General features: G+C 48.4%; 1 protein-coding gene and 1 long non-coding RNA gene across 4 annotated transcripts in view; both read left to right on the top strand.

Annotated features, from left to right (window-relative positions):
• The window catches only part of LOC119454634 (DNA excision repair protein ERCC-6), a 339,000-nt gene that overhangs the window by 166,026 nt on the left and 151,415 nt on the right, over positions 1-21,559 (top strand). The window lies entirely within an intron of this gene.
• On the top strand, positions 581-2,817 carry LOC125945250 (uncharacterized). 3 transcript variants are annotated; one of them, XR_007466737.1, is made up of 4 exons: positions 581-926; positions 1,281-1,457; positions 1,635-1,811; positions 2,343-2,817. It is a non-coding gene; the product is annotated as an uncharacterized LOC125945250 (long non-coding RNA). The 3 variants fall into 3 exon arrangements; XR_007466738.1 differs by having other exon boundaries at positions 1,104-1,457; positions 2,520-2,817; XR_007466736.1 differs by having other exon boundaries at positions 1,104-1,457.

Raw genomic sequence — 21,559 nt, 5'->3', positions numbered from 1 at the left:
TCCTTGTAAATACAGCATGAACAACAGAGGTGACAGAGGGCAACCCTGCCTAAGCCCCTGCTGTAAATCTATAGGCCCAGATACCTTGTTTTCCCATTTTATAAGCACCTTGTTACTTTTATAGATATCTTTTAAAAGATTTCTTACTCCATCTTCCACATCTAGAGTGCCCAGTATGTCCCACAAATCCTTTTGGACTACACTGTCATAGGCTCCCTTGATATCCAGAAATGCAAGCCATAGGGGCCTGTGTTCCTTTTCTGCTATTTCAATACACTGCGTCAATGAGAACAGATTATCTTTTAACCTTCTTTGCTCACCGGGAGGTGCTGCCACCTTTTAGGACTTACAAGAAGCGTTTGACATTTGTGCTACCTTCTTGCGGAGATAAACAGAACTGATTTCTAGTTTCAGCGCGTGCGTCGCACAGACTGTGGCAACACCCCTTTCGCGGTTTCGGTTTCGCCGCCTGATCGCAACGGAGGCGCGCGAAACGTTTGAAGGGGCGGCGGAAGTTGATTTCTACCTTTATTGGCGCTGCTCTTAGCTTGTTTATCAGCGCCGCTCACGAGGTATTCTCGCTCTCTGCAGCAACGCGCTTACGCGGTTTCGGTTGCGCCGCGTGATCGCAACGGAGGCGCGCCAAACGTGAGTTTTCTCTCTGTCGGCACTCTTTTGCAGGGGCGGCGGAAGTTGATTTCTATCTTGATTGGCGCTGTCTTAGCTTGTTTATCAGCGCCGCTCACGAGGTATTCTCGCTCTCTGCGGCAACGCGCTTACGCGGTTTCGGTTGCGCCGCGTGATCGCAACGGAGGCGCGCCAAACGTGAGTTTTCTCTCTGTCGGCACTCTCTTGCAGGGGCGGTGGAAGTTGATTTCTATCTTGATTGGCGCTGTCTTAGCTTGTTTATCAGCGCCGCTCACGAGGTATTCTCGCTCTCTGCGGCAACGTGCTTACGCGGTTTCGGTTGCGCCGCGTGATCGCAACGGAGGCGCGCCAAACGTGAGTTTTCTCTCTGTCGGCACTCTTTTGCAGGGGCGGCAAAAGTTGATTTGTATCTTGATTGGCGCTGTCTTAGCTTGTTTATCACCGTCGCTCACGAGGTATTCTCGCTCTCTGCGGCAACGCGCTTACACGGTTTCGGTTGCGCCGCGTGATCGCAACGGAGGCGCGCCAAACGTGAGTTTTCTCTCTGTCGGCACTCTCTTGCAGGGGCGGCGGAAGTTGATTTCTATCTTGATTGGCGCTGTCTTAGCTTGTTTATCAGCGCCGCTCACGAGGTATTCTCGCTCTCTGCGGCAACGCGCTTACGCGGTTTCGGTTGCGCCACGTGATCGCAACGGAGGCGCGCCAAACGTGAGTTTTCTCTCTGTCGGCACTCTCTTGCAGATGTGGCGGAAGCTGATTTCTACCTTGATTGGCGCTGTCTTAGCTTGTTTATCAGCGCCGCTCACGAGGTATTCTCGCTCTCTGCGGCAACGCACTTACGCGGTTTCGGTTCCGCCGAATGATCGCAACGGAAGCGCGCGAAACGTGAGTTTTCTCTTTGTCGGCACTCTTTTGCAGGGGCGGCGGAAGTTGATTTGTATCTTGATTGGCGCTGTCTTAGCTTGTTTATCACCGTCGCTCACGAGGTATTCTCGCTCTCTGCGGCAACGCGCTTACACGGTTTCGGTTGCGCCGCGTGATCGCAACGGAGGCGCGCCAAACGTGAGTTTTCTCTCTGTCGGCACTCTCTTGCAGGGGCGGCGGAAGTTGATTTCTATCTTGATTGGCGCTGTCTTAGCTTGTTTATCAGCGCCGCTCACGAGGTATTCTCGCTCTCTGCGGCAACGCGCTTACACGGTTTCGGTTGCGCCGCGTGATCGCAACGGAGGCGCGCCAAACGTGAGTTTTCTCTCTGTCGGCACTCTCTTGCAGGGGCGGCGGAAGTTGATTTCTATCTTGATTGGCGCTGTCTTAGCTTGTTTATCAGCGCCGCTCACGAGGTATTCTCGCTCTCTGCGGCAACGCGCTTACGCGGTTTCGGTTGCGCCACGTGATCGCAACGGAGGCGCGCCAAACGTGAGTTTTCTCTCTGTCGGCACTCTCTTGCAGATGTGGCGGAAGCTGATTTCTACCTTGATTGGCGCTGTCTTAGCTTGTTTATCAGCGCCGCTCACGAGGTATTCTCGCTCTCTGCGGCAACGCACTTACGCGGTTTCGGTTCCGCCGAATGATCGCAACGGAAGCGTGCGAAACGTGAGTTTTCTCTTTGTCGGCACTCTTTTGCAGGGGCGGCGGAAGTTGATTTGTATCTTGATTGGCGCTGTCTTAGCTTGTTTATCACCGTCGCTCACGAGGTATTCTCGCTCTCTGCGGCAACGCGCTTACGCGGTTTCGGTGGCGCCGCGTGATCGCAACGGAGGCGCGCCAAACGTGAGTTTTCTCTCTATCGGCACTCTTTTGCAGGGGCGGCGGAAGTTGATTTCTATCTTGATTGGCGCTGTCTTAGCTTGTTTATCAGCGCCGCTCACGAGGTATTCTCGCTCTCTGCGGCAACGCGCTTACGCAGTTTCGGTTGCGCCGCGTGATCGCAACGGAGGCGCGCCAAACGTGAGTTTTCTCTCTGTCGGCACTCTCTTGCAGGGGCGGCGGAAGTTGATTTCTATCTTGATTGGCGCTGTCTTAGCTTGTTTATCAGCGCCGCTCACGAGGTATTCTCGCTCTCTGCGGCAACGCACTTACGCGGTTTCGGTTCCGCCGAATGATCGCAACGGAAGCGCGCGAAACGTGAGTTTTCTCTTTGTCGGCACTCTCTTGCAGATGCGGCGGAAGCTGATTCTACCTTGATTGGTGCTGCTCTTTGATTGGCGCTACCTTGATTGGCGCGATAAGGCGCTGTGCGTAGAACCGTGTTTCAAGGAATACCACACTGTGAAATATTATTGAACATTTGGACTTCTGAGTGATGCCGACATCAAAATACTGTTTCTAATTTTTTTTCACTATTTATTCCCGACTTTATACATTTTGTACATTCAATATCCGCAATAAAGTAATTTGACCATCTGGGAAAGTTTTTTTCAAAATAATTCGACCTTCAAAGAGTTAATTTTGAGATTAGGAGACTGTGTGCGACTACATCAAATGCTTTACAGAAATCTAAGAAAACGCAGTCCACAACTTGTTGCTTATCAATTGCCGAGGCTAAATCGTGTATAAACTCTACCAACTGTGTATTGCAAGATAAACCAGGCTTGAAACCATGTTGGCTGGGGCTTAGGAGATTATGTTTAGTTAAATGGGCCATAACGCAACTGTATATTACGTGCTCCATAATTTTGCAGGTAATACTAGTTAAGGAAACGGGCCTATAGTTCTGAACGGAATTCCGCACACCACTCTTATGTATGGGCACGACTCGCGCTAATTTCCAACCATCAGGCATGTCTATTGCACTGAGGGACTTCTGGAACAATCGGGTAAAATAAAAGCATGACGCGTCCGCACAATTCCTTATGATAGCGGCAGGAATGTCATCAGGGCCGCATGCCTTACCCTGGTTCACATCTTTTAATAACTTACGGATACCATCGACACAAAAGGTGACTTCTGGCACGCGGTCTATTTCAACAGGTAATTCAAAACAGACAGTACATGAGCTAGACGGCAAAAACACAGATGAAAAATAACGGCTAAAAATTTCAACTTTAGACTCATTATCATGAATAATGGTTTCATCATTTTTAAAGCAGGTATCGATCTGTTGTCCTTGCCATTACGCTTCACATACCTCCAAAATTCTTTGGTATCCCTGACAAGTCTTTCACCTAGATTAAAAAAATACAAGTCCTTAGCGATGTCAGACTTTTGTATAAATTCAATTTTTATTGCTTTCAGCAAGGCCAAATGCTCTGGCGAATTAGACGCCTTGTATCTTTGATAAGTTCGTAGCTGTCGTCGAACAAGGGCACGTAACTCTGCGTTAAACCAGGGTTTGTCTCGAGCTCGCCTACTTGATATAACTCGTGATGGGACAAAAGCTTCACGGAGTTCAAACATTTTCAGTTTGAAAGTATTCCACAGTTGTTCGATATCTAGATCATCTGCGAGTGCATCAAAGGTTGGAAAGAACGACTCGAAAGCAGCGCTAATCGCTTCGTAGTTGGCCCCGCTGTAGGCATAAATCTTTCGAGTAGGTGTTTTTGCAACCTTCACATACAGAACTGATAAATCTGCTTGAACAACGTTGTGATCGCTCAAACCTGGCAACACCCGTACATTAACATCAAGTACGTTACAGACACCGTTACAGACTACCATTCGCTGCAACAACTGCAGTCGAAACTGCGGTTGCTATCAATGCAATCATCGATGGCGACTACGCAGTTCCATAGGCACGCGACGAACGCGCGTACCGAGTAAAAACGAAACTACTGTTTGTGGCAACCGCTTCGGAGAAAACCGCGGCCGCTATCGACACGATCGTGGATGACGACTACGCAGTTACGCATGCCTGTGACCAACGCGGTGTTATGCGCAGCGGTAAATGCAAGAATACGAGCTTTAAAGACACAAATAGGCTCGAAGCGTTCTGACATTGCTGTCATTCACTTATACGATTTCAACTGATGGCTGTGGCGATGCAGACTCTGCTGCTTCGTTTCGGTTGCACGCTAGCGCCGTTCTTGCTCTTTTGGGTCGCACGTTTGCGGCGCTCCTCGCTCACCGAGCTCCGAAAGTAGTCCGAATTAACCGATGTGCGGCCAAATAAGTCCGAATTAACGAGAGTTTGATTGCATTGAATAATGCATATGCCGGCCGGGAGCACGCACCTTGTTGAGAAGCGTGCTCGCTGCCGCCCTTGTCGGCGAGATTTTCCCGCGGAAGCTGCATTATAACCGCTATTTCGTCTAACGTGGCTGCACTGTAAGCGTTATGCGTATACATGGAGTTCTATGGGAGGGTAAACGGGAGTCGCAAAAAGCCGCATTGTAGCCAGTTCTGCACTATAAACGGTTACGTTATAAGTGGTCTATACTCTACACTAAAATCTTGTTGATATGATCTCGTTTCATCTGATTACCTAGCACTGACGTTCACGACCGAGAATGGGAACAATAACCCAATTCTTTGTAGTGTTTAATACGTTCCTGGAAAGCACAATCTTTCAGTACCAATGTTCACTACATTGCCAAACTGCGATCGCTTGATGCGTTTTCTGGCCGCTAAATTCCATGTGAAAAATAAAAACACACGCGATCGAGAGTGGTAGGCAACCTTCAAGGCAGCTTCCCTGCAATACTCGCCCCACCTGTGTCACATGAAAATGCTGGCATGCACTCAGTTTCTTCTTTGGGTATTCCAAACCACCTTGTGGGTCATCGTTTGTCATTCACAACTATAGCCGCCAATCCTATTGCGATTAGCATTTTCACCTATCTGCTTCACAACGCATGTGGCATAGTGCCATTGGAAGCGTACTACACACTTTTAATAGGCGATAATCCAAACGTGCCCCCGTTTCCTGCTGCAAGAGGCCCTTTAGGTTATTGCCTAATAGAAGCATGCAGTATGCTTCCAATGGTCCTACGCCACACGTGTATGCTGTGAAACAGATATGTGGAGATGCTTATCGCAATAGGGCTGGCTACTATAGCTGTGAAGATTTGTGGCCTAGTGCTGTTGAAAGCTACTGCATTCTTTTAATAGCTGATAGCTCAAACGCACTGCCGATCCTTGGTGCAGGCGATGCCAAGCAAGCGCCATATTTCTCTCCGGTGGCATCATATTCTGGCGTCACCCATCAGCTTGACTTTGTTTCAGGTTCTCGTGGCTCTTTTAAAACACTGCACAATATTAACACAACAGTACACTTCGCACGCTGCTGGACCCCCTACCATCAAGTGGGCTGGGTCAGCATCTTGTGCTGCTATGACTTGCTCAACATTTCGCATTATGTCAACTCGAGCTTGGTGTGCCAAATTTTTGAGTGACTTTAGGTCATACACTTTCCCGGTTAGTGTCTTTTCTGGTGCCTTTTTTTCTAAATGCATGGGCGAAGTTCTACTGAACATATGCATAGAGAAATCATATATCTCGGCAACCACAACACCGAATTTAATGAGGTTTCTTACAGTTAACAGAAAAAGTTAGAATGCAGTGATTGTGAGATACAAAATTTTGATTTGGGCCTCGAAAAAAAAAATGCTTGAAAATTGCAACATTTCTAGAAAGAGGCTATCACTTTTACAACTGTATAACTGAGCAATGAAAAATGATATCACAATTCTTTAAATTGCACCTAATAATAAATCTAAACCTGACACAATTGATGTATTTACACTGCTATGAAATACAGTAGAACCTCGTTGATATGATCCTGTTATGTACAATTTCCAGGCGCCAACATCCGCGATTGAGAACACAGGAAATGACCCAATACAGTTACGCTTCTGTTTTACCAGTTCATTAGTTTTTGGAAAGCACAATCTTTCAGCACCTACGATCAGTACATCGGCAAACTGTGATCGTGTAATACATTTCCTGTCCGTTAGATCCAATGTAAACAGGAAAAGGCTCTGAACCTAAGCTTGGTATTACGGCTTCATTACAGGAATCAGCATGAACGAAAATGTGACAAGAACGACTGGACAGGCACTGACTACCATCATTTGCAGTTTTGTTTTTCCAAGCATAAATGCATATAACGTATATACTCACTTAATGAACCGGCTTTTCCTCCCCAAAAATCGTAGCGAAGTTGGGGGGTGCATTTATTATGCGGAGTAAACTTTATGGGAACTTTTTTGAATTGGCCAAAATTGAAAACTAAAACGGTAATTATTTGAAAAATGCATTACATAACTTATATTTGCAGTAAAAATAGACATAACCTATTTGCACAGCATTTTTATTGCAGAATAGTTAATTGTTGGGCTAGTTGGTTCTGCATAACTGAACAAGTAACTCAGCGCAATATAAAAGGCAGAAACAAGAAAGGGACAAACAAGAACAAGCGCTACTCACAACTGTTTAATGCAAAGAAAGGATTGTACACACATATATATCCTCTTGTCACGCATGCGCAGGCCAGACGATAAGAAAGGCACGTGTAGATTAAAGACGATTGATAAGAAGTCAAATTCGGCGTCAAAAACACATAAGCTCGAGATTCCTTTCAGAACTATTGTGAGTGAATGTGGGGCGTGGCAGCACTGCGTGAGCCTTTTTCTTTTAAAAAAGCTAAAGAAGCTTGATGTGGACGATCCTTTCCGTGTGAAAAGTTCTTCGGAGGTTGCGCAATTTGTAAAGTGTAATGACAGCATTAAGTACGGTTTCTCTGTTGATGTAGAGGACCTTTTCTACTCAATCCCTCAGGATAAGCTTCTGGTTTCCTTAAGAGAATGTATTGAGGTACAATGATGTGGTAGAATTCCAAAATTCTGCGGGCTTGTCAGTGGACAACTTTTTAACATTACTTGAGTTTTATTTAAGTGTGACTTTTATTATTTTCAACGAGCAGCCATATCTGCAACGCCGGGGTGTCTGTATCGGCTCATGTGTCGCTCCTATCTTATGCGACATTTTTTTGTCTTTTGTTGACCGATCTTTGGAGCATGTTTTTAATGGGGGGCCAGTTTTAAAGGTTTTTAGGTATGTTGATGATTTTTTAGGGCTTTTAAACAAAAAGGGTGACCTTACATCCCCTGCTTTAATTTTAGAAGCTTTTAACAACGAAGACCAAGGGCTCGTTTTTACGCATGAATTGTCTGACGCCACAGGCCTGCAGTTTTTGGATTTAAAGCTGACCATTGGTGTTGGCCACGTCTGCTGGGCGTATCAACCGCATGCTTTGAAGCAATTACTGCCTTTTGATTCTGCTCATTCTAAGGTGGTGAAGCGAGCAGTAGGCAGTCTGTGCTTGGAATCAGCCTTGCGAAAATCGTGCGAGCACCAAATGCAGTCTAGTTTTGCAAACCAAGTAGGCCGCCTTTTGGCTGCTGGTTTCCCTTTCGCTGTCGTCAACGCCATAGCCGAGTCTTTGTTACAAAAAGTAAAGCTTGGAGCACGTAGGGCAAGAGCAGAGGTCCTACAACCGAAGTTGAGGCCGGAGGTTATACCCTATGTGCACAAAGTGTCACACAACCTTAAAAAGGTTGCTAACCGACACGGTATACCTCTTGTTTTTTCTGCGCCCAACAAGCTTTCTAAGCTGTGCTCTCGAGTTTGCTGTGAGAGCAGGCGAAGCTGCCGTACTAGGCACAAGAAGCCCTTTGTGAAGTGCTCCAGAGGGGTTGTCTATGCCATCCCCTTGCACCCTTGTGGGCAGTTGTATATCGGCCAAACTGAACGTTGCGTGAACGACCGCTTAAGGGAACATGCACAAAAGATAAACAAAAAGGAGGATAAGGGCGCGCATTTGGTGGCCCATGTTACCGCATGCGGTTGTGACGCTCGATTTCATGAGACTACTATTTTGGGCAGGAGTGGCAATGCCTCTTCTCGTCTTGCACTGGAGGCCTTCTTTATCAAGCAGAACAGAGATCGGTGTGTAAGTGAGCCGTCTATCTCTTTACTTGACGCCGAATTTGACTTCTTGCGCAATCGTCTTTAATCTACATGTGCCTTTCTTATCGTCTGGCCTGCGCATGCGTGACAAGAGGATATATACGTGTGTACAATCCTTCCTTTGCATTAAACAGTTGTGAGTAGCGCTTGTCCTTGTTTGTCCCTTTCTTGTTTCTGTCTTTTATATTGCGCTGAGTTACTTGTTCATTTTTATTGCACTTCACCACATATCGAAACCGCCAGACCTGGGTTCATCCATGTTTTGGTTCCTCAATAGTTTGTCCTCGCAGCCACTTCTGGCCGTCTGCCTTTATCGCAAGCATCAAGTTGGAGTGCTGCTTTTCGGCAACTGCTTTGACAAGCATGCTGCATGTGTCTCTTTGCTCGATCATCAGTATGTCAAAGTTTAATATCTCATCAGCTTTTCCGTTTTCTGAGCAGGTAAACTCTCTGTCCTACAGCAGGCATATAACTCGACTTTGGGCCCATCGAGCACAGAGAAACCAAAGACAGGCTAAAAAAACCGAGAACAGACTAGGCCGACCACGTGCCGGCCTTCACATCACTTCACTTGGACTCTCCCACGCGACGCGACCTACCCTGCTTCGCGCATGCGCTCTCTCTATTTAGTCGGAGTGGAGTCTGTAAACTACGTTAAGTGTTGCAGAGAGGCAGTTGCTGTTTTTCTTTCTCTCTCGAGCCTGTGCGGTGCCTTTGTGCCGGCACTGGTGGCAAGCATGTGGTAAGAGCAGGCTGAGCGTTATTGTGGTCACTGCTCCCGTCAGGTCCCAAGTGACCGTGATAATGAGGAACCTGTTCTTGCCTGTAGAAACGATGGAACCCAGCCTTTAAGACGCAAACACCAGGAGAGAAGTAGACGGACACATGCTGGGACTAGCAACAAGTTGAATGAAAACAACCGCACACAGAAGTTCGCAGGGAAGCCAGAGCACGCCGTCGTCGTACATACCACGTGACTATCAAAGAAAAAACACTAAAAGACACCTAGTAACCACATTTTTCTAAATAAGCTATTTCTTTCTTTGCAGCGATAATGAGGGCACACTAACACATTGATTGTGACCATGTTTTTGGATACGGTACGCTTCAATAATTTCTCGTTCGTATTGTGTGGTTCCCCTGCCAATAATTTGTGTCTTCTAAAACAGGTAAACACTCGGCAATGAGCAGGCAGGGTTGCTCCTCCTCCTGACCTGACAGACGTTTCGTGTTCTTTTAAGCGGACATTAATACAACGGCCCATCTGGCCTATATTCAGTCGAATCTCGTTAATTCGAAAACACTGAATTCTAACTGCCGGTTTATTCGGACTGACGCTGTGGTTCCGTCACAGTTATGTGTATTTTAATGGGCGAAAACGCTCAGTAATTCGAACACGGAAGCATTTGCGATGGTTAATTCGAACATACTGCAGACCGACAATGCTCTCAGCAGCGCGCCAAATAACGCGGCGGTGCCTCCGACTGGCATTGCTCCTACACCGCCATAGAGCAAATGCTTTGGAGAGACCCCTTAATGCAGTGGCGGAGGCCCAGTCCGGCAAACGCTCGCTTCCGGATAACGGCAGAAAACGAAACTTCAGGGAGCGGGCTATGCTGGCATCGGGGCAGCGCCGGCACGGCGGCGTGCGTGCGCGGATACCGTCGAAGGTGAGGGAGCTGCGAGAGAGTTGGTAGAGAGGGCGAGGGGAGCCACCGAAGCCACTGCCACCGAAGCGGGGGAGTTGCCGAGGCCAAATCCGCTTCCGTGCCGCCCTCCTCCCTCACATTCCTCGGACTCCGCGCGTGCCTGCCCGTCGCCATGTCGGCGCCGTTCGCTCCCTGAAGTTTCGTTTTCTGCCGTTATCGGGAACCGAGCGTTGGCCGGCGTGGGCGGTTGCGCTCTTTATGCGCTTGCTCACCGTGATATTTCACGACTCGCACCGTTCGTGCATCGTGCTGTGGTGCTCGAATACTTCAAAAATACATCCTTCCTTTAATTCGAACTTCTTTTAATTCAAACAAATTTTCGGCCTCCTTCAAGTTCGAATTATCGAGATTCGACTGTACACGTGACCACACTTCAACGGTATGCGTCAATAACAACAAGTGCCACCTGCAGGGTCTCTTGCTGATTGTGAATTGGTCATGACGCAGTCCATAACGTGATGTCATCTGCGTAAATAGTGAAGCCTAGTTCGGAAATAGCCTCTAGTTTCTGAGCCAGGCTTATCATAGTCAAAAAAAGAGCAGGGAAGACAGTATAGAGCCTTGTGGGACTCCCACCATGTTTGGGTTAACCTTCCCGACGGCTTCGTCTACCCGTACGAAAAAAGTGCGATCTTGAAGGAAAGAGTGCACGAAGTTGAGTGGCCTTTGATTCCGTGCCTCTGTGCTGCTTCGATGATGGCCTCATGCGTCACAGTGTCAAAAGCTTTTCGGAGGTCCACCGCCATGAGGATGCTCGGATGACGGTTTCCTCGACCGACCGTTTTTCGACTGACCGTCACCTGTACCTGTACACCTGTACATCACAGGTGTACACCTGTCACCTGTACACCTTCCTTCACTAGCAGGAGGCTGTCATGAGTGCTAAGGTTTGGTCGAAACCCTGTCAGTGCTGGATGGAAGCGACACTATGTTTCTAGAAAGTGAGATATGTGCATCAGGGCCATTCGCTCCGCCAGCTTACACATAGTAAGTGTGAGCGATAATGAGCGCATGTTCGACAGTACATCTGGCTGTTTGGTTTAGCTAATATGGGTGTGACGATCGAATGCTTCCATCCTGCTGGGATTTCACTGTTGGCCCACACTGCATTGATGTCATCGAAAAGTTGCTTCTTAACATATTCTTCAAGATTCCGCAGAGCCGCCCACGTCACGCCGTCATGGTCTGGTGCGCTGCGCGCGTTTGTGGAAGAAAGTGCCTGTTCAAGCTCGAAGAGCGAGAATGGGGCCTGGAGGCCCTCGTCGGTCACTGGAGGCGTTTTCGGTTAATGTTGTCATTCGGGGACCTCGATGGTTGGGGAAAGAACATCTTCACAGCATCATCTCGGAGCTGGCTGACTGACTGGCCAGTTTTTAGCTAGACGTTTGAAATAGCACTGCGTGTTTTGAGCTGACCTGTCATAGCCTTGAACGTGTACCACACCTTATGGAGGCCAGTTCTTTCATTGAATGATTAGCAGTACTGGCTACAACGTTCCCAATACAGGCGCTTGGCGTATCTTCTAGCGACGGCAGTGTGACATCGAAGTCGCACACGGTCGCGATGTCATCGGCCATTCTCTATGTACGTCAACTGTGCTCGCTTGCGCGCGTACCAAAGGTTTAGCATGTGTATGTCCGGCGCCGGTGCATCAGCTCTTACCTCTGTCTCAGTAGGGGCCATTCACAGGGCGCGCGACGCCCGCTCTCATATGGATGCAGTCTTGGGTTGCTCCGTAAATTCTCTTCTGTAGGCATCCCACCTGATCGTGCGCATAGTGCGACCGACCACACATTTTCATCCCATGTTCAAAATAATCCACAGTGTATAGTGGTCATAGACCCACTGCGGATGCTTGGCAGTGAAATCTCCACCTATCAGGAAGTCGTCGTTTGGGTAACATTTGTGCAAAGCCCAAATCCATGTGAACGAACAGCGTGTGCGGGAGCTAACTTCCGGGTGCATGTATACCGATACCAGCACTACAGCTTTGTGATTTTGCAACGGACAGCAACCACTTCCTGCAGGGCAGTCGAATACTTAGACGTGTCAATCTGCGTTTGTAGGATGTCTGTGCGCACAAATATAGCCGCGTGTCCCCGTGTCAGAAATTCGTCGGCTGCGGGGTTCGGTGCCGTTTCCTGTTTCGATGCTCTATTGATGGTTGGTAATAACCATTGAACTGTCTTAGTGTCTGATCTGTGCCATTAGTCTCTTGAAGTAGAAGAGCAAGAGGGCGTCCGACACAGTCAAACAAGAGGTTAAGTTCTACCGGACAGGTGCCCAGCTTCCGACAGTTCCACTGGAGTGCGGAGTGGGACCGTCGAGAGCTGTACGCAAAGCCGGGTATCTACTGACGTGAGGCGAAGAGCTGCTGGAGCAAGCCATATTGTCGCTAGAAGTGCTGCTCCTGCGCTTGGAGGAGAGGATGCAAAATTTGTTGTACCAGCAGAGCCAGGTCCGTCTGCTGTGTTACGGTAGTAGAGGCTGTTTCCTGCTTTTTAGTGAGCTCCTGCAAATTACATGGCTGCTGCTGCAGCTTGTGACGAAGCTGTTCGAGTAGAGCTGCATGTCATTTTCCATTCTCTTCTAATTTCTGCTGCAGTTCGGCGTTCTTTCGTGTGAGTTCTGCGACCTCAGGTTCGACACTATCTTTCGATGGATCGACCAACTGCGTGGTGAAGGTGGCATTGGGGTGGTATAATGCAAAACTTTCTCCAGCTTGGAAGCCCTTGGTCAAGTTTGCTTAAGTGCTGCTGTGTAGTTGAGGTTGCAGCTGCTTCCTCCCGCAGTCGGTTGTGCGCTGTTCTTTGAAACAATCTTGCGTCGATTTAACGTCATGGGACTGGACATTTGTGCTGAGGCTTCTCGATCGGTGCGTGCCATGCCTTTGACGACGAGAGTGGGACCGTGAGCGGATTTTCTTAGCAAGGTTTGCGTCAGACTACAGTTTTGTTGGACACTTCGAGTCAGTAGCCGTGTGACCTTCACAATTGCGGCACTTGGGCTTTGTCTGTTTGCATTCATCACGAGCACAGCTTCCTTCGTGTGTCTTGCCGCATGCAGGGCATACCGCTTCGTTCGGACAGACATGCTTTTTATGACCAAAGCGATGAAAGCGATTACACACAATGCTTCTAGGCTCATAAATTGAAACCCAGGTGATGTGGCCGTAGTAAATGACGGTGTTAGGGGGGGTGGCATCCTTCAAATGTCAGCAAACGTGTCCTACGCTTTCCCATTGCACAACGATATGTTGGTGCTTACAGGTCAGGGCTGCCCGGAGTTCAGTCTTCGTTTCATTGCAGTCAACGTTGTATATCACGCCTCGGCACATGTCTCTGCTGGGTGCCTGATAGACTTGTACTGGTATCTGTCTACGGTTCACGTCTAGTTGTGAAAGCTTGAGAAGCCTGCCAGCTTGCCTCTTGTCGTAAACAAGAAATCTTATGGTGTTAGATGCTGGTTGTAACGTGTACGTCAAAGGTCTGGTGTTGACGGCAGCAGATGTGGCCGTCACGAAGTCGCGGTGGAGGTCCTTGCTTGGTGCAGTCGTTAGCGCCACACTTACCCATGGTTTCACGAATAGCACGAAAGCTTCTGGTGGTGTTTCCTTTTGGGCCGTGTTTGGTTGTGCTTACGCTGTTGCACTTTCCACACTCCTCCGTCGCCGTAATCCTCGAACGCGTCCTGTTAGAAGCCTCCGGCATCTCGACTGGCCTCTAGCTTCTCAGCTGAGGATGCGTAAGAAAACAGTTCTTGAGACGCGGGCGGTACAGTCTCTTTTTGTCGTGGCATTGTCACATTAGCTTATTGGCTTGAAGATGTCGGTGCGGCTTGTGTTTGCATGCTGTCTTCATCGCTGGAGAGGGCAGACACATCTTTGTAGACCGATGACGTGAAAGAGTCACGCCGTGTTCGTTTCAATACCGCGCTGGCCATCGTTGATGGGCTTGCAGAGCGGTCTCTGTCACGACGGTGGCGCCTGCATTTGTTGAGCTCCCGATTGTTTTTTCGTCTTTGGCGTTCGCGTCTATGTTGTTGGTCAGCGGTAGCATGCTCACATCGTCCTTCATGTGCCTCAGCAGATCGTCCGATAGTAGACGCTCCTGGAACGCCTTTGGGACGCTGCATAGCTGCTTCGTTGCCCAAGTCTTGGGCTGGGGCAGTCAAAGGTGATTGTCCTGGGTGTTGTTGTTCATGGTCAACAGATGGTGGTAGCTCGATGACCCAGGCGCGGCCATCAATGCCGCTGTGACCATGCATTAGGCTTAGCAAAGCCACCCGCTGGCGCAAGAAAGCGGCCGTAAAACGGCCAACAAGCAACGCGCCTTTTCGAGGCTTGTCTCGACGTGTGGCCGATGCAACATCGAAGAAGAGGTTGTGCGACAGAAGAATGTGAAAACACGAACAGCGCGTGTAACAGTCAAAGAGAGTCGGAGCGCCAGGAACAGACGAGCGCCCGCATCCGAACCGGAAGTTGATCTCGAGAGTTAAATAACGATAGCGGCGAGCACAGTTGGTGATCTTTGAAAATTTGATCTGCTGGTCAAGCGCCTTGGCTCTTATACGTGACTCGTCGAAGGTTTCAATGTGATCACTGGTGCTTGCATACCTTCCAGAAAGTACAATATTATTCGTGTTGTGCATGGAGTCTGATTACAGAAGCTTCGGCAAGAAAATACGCAACCAATAGAATCAACGATAACGTTCAAGTGAGTTACAAATCATGCAGGCGCGTCTTGCGTTGAGCGATAACTTTGTTTTAGCGGGCGAAATGTGGTCCCTGGAAAAAGGATAAATAGATCCACATGTCGGTACAAATTGAAAAACGTAAGATCTGAAGTGACTAAACATTTTACTGTGGGTGACGTCTACTTAAGACGAAGTGTTACGCGAATCGTTACAACTCAAGATGCTGATGTCAGTGATATAGACCAATAATTTGGCAGATTTGAGCGGTTGCCTTTTTTTGAAAAGCGGGGTTACTTTCGCAGTCTCAGTCATGCGGAATGTCACCTTCTAAAAGGGAGACTGCGAAAAAATTATCTGCAAGATGTGGCTGGACACGTCCTTATTAGTACTTTTAAGAACCTTTGCAGGAGTATTGTCAGGTCCGGGAGCACTCAAAAATTTTAATTTGTTAATGAGTCAAAAAATGCCTTAAACTGGGATGATGACTGGTGGCATTACCCCAAAATTTGGTCCAAGCAGCGCCGGTGCATCATAAACAGGTTCGGAGGTGAAAACAAAGGAGAAATCGGAACTCTTGACATCAGCCCGCTGATCTGGATATACAAGCATAATGTTATGGGACTGATTCTTTGGTTTTAAAATGCTTCAAAATTTTTTTGGTTAACACTAATGATATTTTTTAGATCCTTACGATGAAATTTGTGTTTCGAGTGCTTCAAAAGACTGGCATATTCGCGCAGGCAATTGGAGTATTTCTTCCATTTAGATGCTGAGGACGATTTCTGAGCAACACGATACAATCTTTTTTTTTTGTGTGATAGTTTTTTTAGCGAGTTAGAATACCAGGGCTTGCCTGTGTCTCCTCGAATGCGTATCAGAGGGATGTGTTTATCAATTAGGCTTTGACATTGCTTTTTGAATAGCAACCAGTTTTTAACTGATTGTGAAGAAGCAGATTGACGAAAACATGCATAGAAAGATTCTAGTTCGGAGTTAATTGTGGAAAAGTTGGCCTTGTTGTAGCTCTCGATATATTTTTTTATTGACTATTCTTTTTTAATGGCAATAGATAGGTGGAGTGTTACGTCTTTGTGATCACTTAGTTTTACGACAAGGGACACCGATGAAACTAAGTCAGAATTTGAGACCAGAACAGGATCGAGTATGATAGAGCTCGAGTGGGCAAGTCTGCATAAGGTTGAACAATAGGGCTAACTGAAAGAAGTCATAGGATAATCATGAGGATGCAGGAAAGTTATTCCGGTTAATGTCAGGGAAGTTGAAATTGCCACAAAGTACGTAATTGGCGTTAAGGAACCGGGAACTCAAATTAACTTGAACCGAGTGCAGGTCATTAGTGAAGGTGTGATCACAGTCCGGAGGGCGATAACATGCTATAAGTATCTTCGTACATGTTTTGAGGGACAGTTCAACGCAGACAGCTTCTAGCCTCCAGGTAATCATAACATGAGGCTATACAGTAGCCGACGGATTTTTCGGACTCCAAAAATTCGGACTTGTTGGATATTCCGGACTTCACAGATGTACCGTCAGGATTCCCATAGAGCTAATGCATTTTCGCGACCGATTTTTCGGACGAATCTAGGTGCCAATGTTCGATTTTCCGGACTAAATCGCACGCTCCAAGCCCCGCTACCCGATCTTGAGGGCCGCCATGTTGGATTTTTCGCTGGCTTGACCGGGCTTGGCTTCCAGTGCCCCCCCCCTGTATAGCCTTCAAGATTGGTAGACGCACGCTATCCTCCCGTCTCCGAGACCATGCCCACTCTTCCTTGGCCGACAAAACAAAAGTGTTTCGGCACTTTTTTTTTTCCGGTCAGCTCAGCACTATCGTCATTATCACTTAAGCGGAATTCGTTTTTTTTTTCCTTTTTTTTTAATGTTTCGGTTGCGCCATACCCTGTGTGCGGGTGAAAGCTTGCCTCGCGCACGCGAGAGAGGAAGGCGGCCGGAGGTGCGCGGACTTCGTTCGCACGCGGGCACGAGGAGAAGGCGACGTAGTCGGTGGCAAGTTGCGTTCAGCTTCTGCGGCTGCTGTCGCGCAGGCACCGTATCTTGAAAGCGATCTGCGATGGATACAAAGGGCGTGCGCCGAGTGCCAGTAGCTTCGTACGCGCTGTTCTTTTCTTTTTTTCGACGTTCGCGTTGAAGCGAGAGAATAGACAGCGCGGAGGTCATCGAGCGAGATGTGTTCATGTAACCTGCGCGCGCGTGACACCGTGCTTATTTAGTTAGTAAGCGCACATTTACAACTTTATACGGCCGATAAAGCTAACATCCTTACTTCGTATTGCTGTCTATTAATTTGCTATCGCAATCGATGCTCCGCTTTTTGGGTGAAACTGCGACATTTTTCTTAAGCCGCTCTCAGCCTCATTTTTTTCGCTTGGTGGGGGGGAGGCGAGTTTTTCGAACTGTTTGGTTTTCGGACTGCTAGATTTTTCGGACTATTTTTCAGTCCCCGCGAAGTCCGGAAAATCGGTCGGCTACTGTATTGGATCGAACAAAGGCCAATACACCACCGCCTCTGTATGTAGTCTTATCGTATCTATAAGTAATAAATTAATCGGTATCCTGCAAATAGTTTGTTGCTTTTGATGTCCAGAGTGAGCCATAATTCAGTAAAGATGTCAATGTCGGTATCGCTGTCCTGAAGTAAAGCTTCCACGATCTCCTTTTTTGGTAAGTAACTACGGATGTTGGAAAGCACAACTTGCATATGGTGATAAGTTACTTCAAAGACAGGAGAGGGAAAGTCAAGGGCGGAAGATGAAAACTGGTGAGAGGAAGCACGTGTTGGTGGCTAGGATTCGAATCCGATAACAGAGTCAGTCTGAACATCGTAAAGAAAAGGCTTATTGCCTATGAGTTCATCGAACCTGATCTTAAAGAAAGCCTTCTCTCCTGTGCGTAAAGATAAAATTTTTTCCTAGCCAGGCGTAAATGTGCGGAATAACCTTCTCGTATAGCAAACAGTGTGCCCTTTATCTAGAGAATTTGGGATTTGTCTTTAAACCACATAAACTTCACGATAATAGGGTGGTTCTTCTTTTCTTGGAATTGACCTAGTGAATGTGCCCGTTCAATTTTGTTAGTATTGAGTGATATGTGCAGTTTTTCACGGCACAAGGAAATACCGTAATCTTGGCCTCGGACTGCTCCCAGGACTCGCCAACCACATCATGGAGACCAAAACCGAACAAGTTTTAATGCCAAAGTCTATTTTCCGAGTCATCGCATTTTTCAGCTAACGCTTGCACTTCCGACGAACCAAACCAGCCTCAGTGCCAGGGATGGCAAGCTTTATTTGCTTCAACGGTTTGCTCCAACTTGTCGACACGGGTGGCAAGGCGACCAACTAAACCGTCTGTATTTGACTGTGTAGCACGTATCAATGCGAGTTTACTCGGGATGGAATTCTGGGCCATTTCGAGGCGGGAAATAGCGTTATAATTTTTTTCAAGGGTGGGAGCAGCGTCGTGATCAGTACCGGTGTTTACTTCAATGTATCCAGATAACATAAATAATAAACACACAACATGAGCATTCATAGCAAATGAACATAATAGCTCGCCAAGTGCATTACGCCAACGGTCAAGCATGTCAGGGGGGCACGACACGGCAAGGAAGAAGCGATCGCTAGAACAACAGCGAGATGCGTGTGGCAGGTAACTAACCTGCACGAAAAAGGGCATTTGGTGTGACTGAGTTCCTTGCGGTGAGGTGCCCCAAACTGGCATCCGGCGACGGTGGTATTTGTAGATATGGGGTTGCTCCCGTGCAGATTGTTCCTTGTGGCCAGGCGAGTGAGGGGTTTACGACAGTCATTGGCGGTAGAAGCAAAACTGCGCATTGAATGCTTTCGCCAGCTTGAAGTTCTTGTTGCAGCTTGTAGATGCCGTCCTCGATGAAGACACCGGCAGTGTCAGTGAAGGCTGAGGCCGCTGTAGCCCAAAGGGGCAGCTTGCACGAAAAAGGGCATTTGCATGAGTGAGTTCCTTGCAGTTAGGTGGCTCATATGAAGTTAACGCAGAGCTAATGAATGAAACCATAACTAGGCTGATCTCAAAAGCAGCAATTGAAGTGGGAGGTAAGTGGGAGGTAAGCTCTTCCAAGTAAGAAAGGACCTAATAAAGAAACGCAGCATGAGATCAGACTTGGCATAGGACAAGGCAAGATGTATGCAAGGAAAGATGTAGCAGGGTAATATCATCAGCAATTTCGATGACATAGTAAAAGCAGCGGAAGAATTCTATACTGACCTGTACAGTACTCAGAGCAGCCAAGCTACTTTCATTCGAAGTAGTCAAGAACACGATACATAGGCTCCCTCTATAACTAGCAATGAAGTTGGAAGGGCCTTGCAAGACGTGACTCAGGGAAAAGTGGCTGGAAAAGAAGGAATGACAGTCGATTTAATCAAAGAGGGAGGAGATGTCATGTTAGAAAAGCTTGCAGACCTTTATACTGTGGGCGTTTATTACGCACATCTTCCTCATCTGTATGTTATCATCATCCTCGCACTTTTACCTATCCTCCTCTTCGCCTGTATATGTGTTCATTATCATCGCCTGTGTGCTGCGCTGGTTCGCTGACGAGCTCCCGGGCCTAATAAACGTCGTTCCAACCGAGACGTCACAAGTGGAGGAGTGTGCTCTTCGGTCCTACGTCCTCTGGCCGTCCGGTCTGCCTCCTGGAGCTTCGTTCAGGTCGCCGCTTGCGCCCACCGTCAGCTAGCATGCCGCAGGACGTGCAGCCTGGCGCTCCTATTGCCTCCATTCCGACATCGCAAGTGCCTCCTTCCTTTATCATCAACAGCGCCCAGCGTGACCCCCATCTCTTCGCTGGTCTTCGCGGAGAGGATGTCGAAGACTGGCTGGACGATTATGAGCGAGTCAGTTCCGCCAATCACTGGGATGATGTTAATAAACTACGCCATGTCTCCTTCTATCTGTCTGGCGTGGCGAAGACGTGGTTCTTTAACCACGAGCCCGAATTGACCGACTGGACTCTCTTCAAGCACCAGCTTCGTGAAGTGTTCGGCACACCGGCTGTTCGGTCCACTCTAGCCAAGAAAAGCCTCGATGCTCGCAAACAACACCTGGGCGAGTCGTACACCTCCTACATCGAGGACGTCCTTGCACTCTGCTGACGTGTGAATTCTTCAATGTCGGAGTCGGACAGGGTACGCCACATTCTCAAAGGCATTGGAACTCTTGCCTTCAATGTACTCGCCACTAAGAATCCGGCTACCGTCGCTGACGTCGTAATCACTTGTCAGCGCCTCGATGAGCTCGAGTCTGTCCACCTACAGCCCGACATTGACGATGCCCATTCTACGGGGGACCATGACCTACTTACACTGATACGCACGCTCATACGCGAAGAGTTACAATCGATGGGGTTAACCTCACCTTCGACGTATCCCAGCCAACCTTTTGGTGCGTCATTGCGTGACGTTATCAGGGAAGAACTGGCGTCCTTGACCTGCGCTGTGCCAGCACAAGCTCCTGTCCCTCACGCATTACCAACTACCGCACGACCGACATACGCGCAAGTTGCTGCCAAGCCTGTCGGCCACGTCACTTCTCCGTTGCCGCTACCAACTTACGCGTCGGTTGCTACTGCGCCCACGGTTCACTTCCCGTCATCACCGCCAGAGCCTTCATCGGCCCATCTGACCTCCCTGTCACACGGTACACCGAACACCCCCTACTACCCCCCTTGGCGTCCGTCTCGTCCTACGTGCTATTATTGTGGCTATCGCGGCCACATATCACGCTTTTGCCGCAAGCGCCAGCAAGACGAGCGTCGGGGCCACGATATGTGTGAGCGCGATTTTTACAGTGGGGCCTCTTACCAAGGGCGGCGTTACTCTTCACCTTCGCAGCGCTCTCCATCTCCGCCTGCATCACCTGATGCACGAGGCGCTTACCGTTCAGCCAGACGCCGTTCTCCATCACCCTACCGCCGCTCATCGTCACCACTTAGGCCTGCCTCCCTTACCTCTACCGTTCGCGCGGAAAACTAAGCGATGCAGTTTCCGGAGGAAAAACTGCATACACACACAAGACTGAAATTCCTCCAGCGCGCCCATCCAATATGATTCGCGTGTACGTTGAAGGGGTGCCCGTGGATGCTTTAGTGGATACTGATGCGGCTTTGTCGGTTATGAATGTTCATTTGTGTTCCCGTCTGAAGAAAGTTATGACGCCTTATGATGGTCCCACGCTGGTTGCAGCCGAAGGGAACACTATTCGACCTGCTGCCTTCTGTACTGCGCGTGTACTTATCGATGACATTCTCCATCACATACAGTTTGCTGTGCTATACCCGTGCTCTCACCAGCTGATTTTGGGATGGGATTTTCTATCTTCTGCTTCTGCTGCTATTTGTTGTGGGCAGCCTGTGATACACCTTACTGACACCGAACACTTGCTTGGCGAAGAAACCCACACGCCACTTCACCTGATCGCTGCGGAAGATACGGAACTACTCCCAGGACAAATCCAACTAGTTACGCTCCTATCCGACGACATTGACCATGGTGACGTCTTGGTGTTCCCTTCTTCACGTTGCCT

The sequence above is a fragment of the Dermacentor silvarum genome, chromosome 5 (genome assembly GCF_013339745.2).
Source record: "Dermacentor silvarum isolate Dsil-2018 chromosome 5, BIME_Dsil_1.4, whole genome shotgun sequence".
Lineage (NCBI taxonomy): Eukaryota > Metazoa > Arthropoda > Arachnida > Ixodida > Ixodidae > Dermacentor > Dermacentor silvarum.
Note: the sequence above shows the minus strand (reverse complement) of the source record. Positions and strands in the feature narration are given on the sequence as shown.